The sequence below is a fragment of the Otolemur garnettii genome, unplaced genomic scaffold, assembly GCF_000181295.1.
Source record: "Otolemur garnettii isolate 467f Iridium unplaced genomic scaffold, OtoGar3 scaffold00136, whole genome shotgun sequence".
Classification (NCBI taxonomy): domain Eukaryota; kingdom Metazoa; phylum Chordata; class Mammalia; order Primates; family Galagidae; genus Otolemur; species Otolemur garnettii.
Genome location: NW_003852531.1, coordinates 253,409 through 257,606, shown reverse-complemented (window position 1 = coordinate 257,606; position 4,198 = coordinate 253,409). Strand labels below are relative to the sequence as shown.

The following is a 4,198-nucleotide window of genomic DNA, read 5'->3' as shown; positions in this document are numbered from 1 at the left end:
AAAAAAAAAAGAAAAAAGAAAAACAAATATTCAATGTACTCCATACTAATATGAAGATAGTAGATGGTGTAATTCACACCCACATATGAGAAAAACTCGTTTCAATTCAAGTTGGGGGGAGGGAAAAAGAGGGAGAGGGGTAAGGGGAAGAGGAGTTGGGGTGCTCCCACTGAATGGGCACAATGTAGGGGTGTATGGCACACCATTTATGTGCACAACATAGCTACAAGAGGGACTCTACCTAACACATAGAAATATTACGATTTGGTTGTTTGTACCCTCACATTATGCTAAAAAATAAATAAATGCATAAAACAAAATCCACAAAAAGAGTAAAAGACAAACATAGAGGAAAGACAACCCATAAACACAGTAAAAAATGTGGTAGGTATTAAGCTAACTATATCAATAATCACTCTGATGTCAATGACTGGAATGTAACACTTAAGAAAATGAGATTATCAGAGTAAATAAAAAACAAGACTGAATTATATGTTGTGTACAGGAAACTGGCTTAAAACAGACAAACACATATAGACTGAAAGTAAATAGATAGAAAATATTTACCACGTCTACACTAATATAAAGAAAGTGAGAGAAGCTATGTTAATTGTAGATAAAGCAGACTTCAGAGCAATTAACAGGGATTAAGTGGGACATTACATAGTTGCAGGAAAATGGCAAATTAAAACTGACAGACACGTACACCAACAATATAGAGGAAGAAACCTTTAATTGCCGGCAAGAACTCAGGTGCCTCAAGGTGTACATGCTGAGTTCCCTGGAAACAGTTTTTTCCAAACTCTTTTAGACATTTCTTTTTCAGCTCAGTATCAGCTGCATAGTTACAGTTACAACAAAGAATTAATGATTATATTTCTCAAGAAACCAGGGTGCTATATCTTTAAAGTTTGTTATTATCTTTGGAGGAGGAGTTCTTTTACAGCTGCCCTGCTGCATTCTGAGGACCATTGATAAGTATAAGATTTATTTCCCCTTCCCAACATCATGATAGAGGGGACAATTCTCCATGAAGATGCAGCAATCCTTAATATGTAATTCTGACAAAGGCCTGATAACTAGAATCCACAGAGAGCTCAAACTAATCAAATAGAAAAGAACAAATAACCCCATTTCTATGTGGGCAAGAGACTCGAACAGAAACTTCTCTGAAGACCAGCACATGACTTACAAACACATGAAAAAATACTCAACATCTTTAATCAGAGAAATGCAATCAAACCACTTTGAGATATCATCTAACTCTAGTAAGATTAGTCCATGTAAGAAAATCCCCAAATTACAGATGTTTGCATAGATAACGGTGAGAAGGGAACACTTCTGCACTGCTGGTGGGAATGCGAGCTAATATGGCCTTTTTGGAAAGAAGTTTGGAGAATATTTAAGGAACTAAAAGTGGACCTACTGTTTGATCCTGCAATTCCCCTATTATTTACCCAGATGATCAAAATTATTTTACAACAAGAATTTGCACCAGAATGTTTATTGCAGCACCATTCACAATTGCCAAGACATGGAAGCAAGCCAAGTGCCCATCAACCCATGAATGGATTAACAAATTGTGGTATATGTACACCATGGAATACTATGCAGCCATAAAAATGGAGACTTCACATCTTTTATGTTTACCTGGGTGGAGCTGGAACATATTCTTCTTAGTAAAGTATCTTAAGAATGGAAAAACAGTATCCAATGTATTCAATACTACTATGAAATCAGTGTATAATCACCTATACATTCATAGGAATGGTAAACCATAACTAAAGTCCAGAGAGAAGGAGGGAAGAGGAAGGAGAGGGGAGGGAAGGGTAGGGCTGGGAGATGGGAGGGTATTTGGGAGGACTGCACCTAATGTGCATAATGCAAGAATACGTTTCCAAACTGTTAAGAATAGAGTATGAATGTTTTTACCACAACAAATAAGTAAACAAGGAGATGGTTGTTAATCCGTTAGATGTAACCGTTCCACATTATATATCAAATCAACACATTGTACCTCATAAATGTGTTAATGTACAGTTATGATTTAATAAAGAATTAAAAACAACCAAAATTCATCACACAAATACTATCCTAGTGCAATTGCTGTGTAGGTGAGGACAGATTCCTGACTCTTCCTTTTCTGCCAATATCCCAGCGACCCATCCCTGTGGCAGCTGCAGTCTGTACCTGTCCTCCTGAGCACTTGTTATTTCCACCCTCAAGTCAAAGTGCCTCTGTCTACGGTCTCCTCCCCAGCACATGAATTTCCACTGGGCTCCATTTCCCATCCAGATGAGCTCCTCTGCCACCCTCCCTATTCCAGTGAAGGACATCACCCTCTTGCAGGTGCTCCTGTAGGACTCTTGTCCTCATTCTGACTGTCCTTTTCTCTACACCCACAAGTATCAGTGAGTCTTCCAGTCTCTGCCTGCAGCACAGATCCCGAACCTGACCCCAACTCTCCATCTCCACCCGCACTACTCCCTAGTTCGAGCTGTCACCATCTTCAGCCTCTAGTCACCATTACACTCAACTATGTGGTCTCTTTCTTTACATTTAAAAAAATATAACAGCCTATTTTTTTTTTAAATTGAAAATAAACTCCTTATCATGCTTGACATTCACTTCACCATCTGATACCTGGTGGGCTTTCCACCCTCAGTCTGGTCAACATTCCCTCTGCTCCATCCACTCTGGCATCTGCCTGCTCCTTCCAACCAACCAACACACCAGTGCCCACTTCAGAACCGTTGTCAGTTCTGTCCCCTCACCCTATCATGCTTTTCCCCAGGTGCCCTCCCTGGTCAAGTGTCCTATCCTCAGCGAGGCCCTTCCTGACTCTCCCTAGTGAGCAAGTCTGTTCCACATCCATCACTCTCTCCCCTTCCCTACTCATGTTTCCCAGTGAAATGTCAGCTTCTGATGTGCTTTGTCCTCTGTTTAATTTTAATGTTTAGTGTCTAGTGTTTCTCCCTAAAATAACTATAATTTTATAATAGGGACAGTTACTCTGTTCTTCCTTGGTCTTTCTACAACACAAGCACAGTTTTACTTTCAATATTGAGGAGAAGCCACTAAACTTCTGTGACGGTTTCTCCGTCATTATCTTATGTGACTACCCTATTTGTCTAAGTATCACTCTCTGCTACTTTCTAATAACATAATACCCCGATTGTGCTCATTATCTATTGGGAGACATCATTTATACTAATTCTACCAACTGTGGGGGCCTCAGGTTTATTATGAGGGAGAGAAACCCCTTGACACACCCCTCAGCTCTCCCCTGGGGGTGTTAGTGGATGACTGAGATGAGAAAGGGATGAGGAGCAGTGGTGTGGAAATTTCCCCACATTGTCCAAAGGTGGTTGTGTCTTGGTCAGGAAATTCTCAATGCAGTGCTCTTGCAGTGAAAGAAAACAATCTTCAGGCAGTTTATCAATTTGGGTTTTAAAGTAAATATTTAGTCATTATTATAGTGTAATATAAAACACATTTCTTTCTAATCATGCCATTGAAAGTCATCCTAAAAGGGATCTATTGTCTTCTTTTTTAAATGAACACATACTTAAGCATAAATGTTGCATTAACTTATTGTTAATGCAAGACTACAGAATATACAACTCTAGAAAAGGAATAGTACCGCTGACCACTACAAGTATTTAAGCTAATTTTTAACAAAATGTTAATGATTTTAACAAAATATCAATACTAAGAAATATAAATCATGCACTTAAAAGATTAAATAATGTTTATAAAAATTCTCTTGAAATAAAGTTTTAATATGAACAAAAGATCTCTTAGGTATAGCATTTTTGTGGGCTAATGAGAGAATCAGAGCATTCTATGAAGAGCAACAAAGTCCCATATTCCCTGGCATGTCTGAGGAAGTTCCATGTTCTTTATATTTGGGGGAATGAGCCATGGCAAAAGTGACTGCTGAGTCCAGGTGGGAAGGTGGAGGAACTGCACCCAGGCAGGGTCCTCTCTGGATGCACCAGCTTTAACCACCTCACATGGAGTCCAGGTAGGTGACTGCAGCCTGGCAGCTCTGAAGGCCTGAGAGGTGAGGAGTCAACAGTTCTTTGTAACATCCAGGCCCACTCCTGGGCCAGACACTAGCAGGGCTTGGCTCCTGCCTCCTGGCAGGGCGGGAAAGCCCCTCCTGGTGCTTCTCACGAGCTCTTGGAGGGACCGC

The 4,198-nt window shown here is 40.0% G+C and overlaps 1 protein-coding gene across 1 annotated transcript in view; it reads right to left on the bottom strand.

Annotated features, from left to right (window-relative positions):
• LOC100947382 (suppressor of cytokine signaling 5-like) overlaps window positions 1–4,198 on the bottom strand; it is a 40,628-nt gene that overhangs the window by 534 nt on the left and 35,896 nt on the right.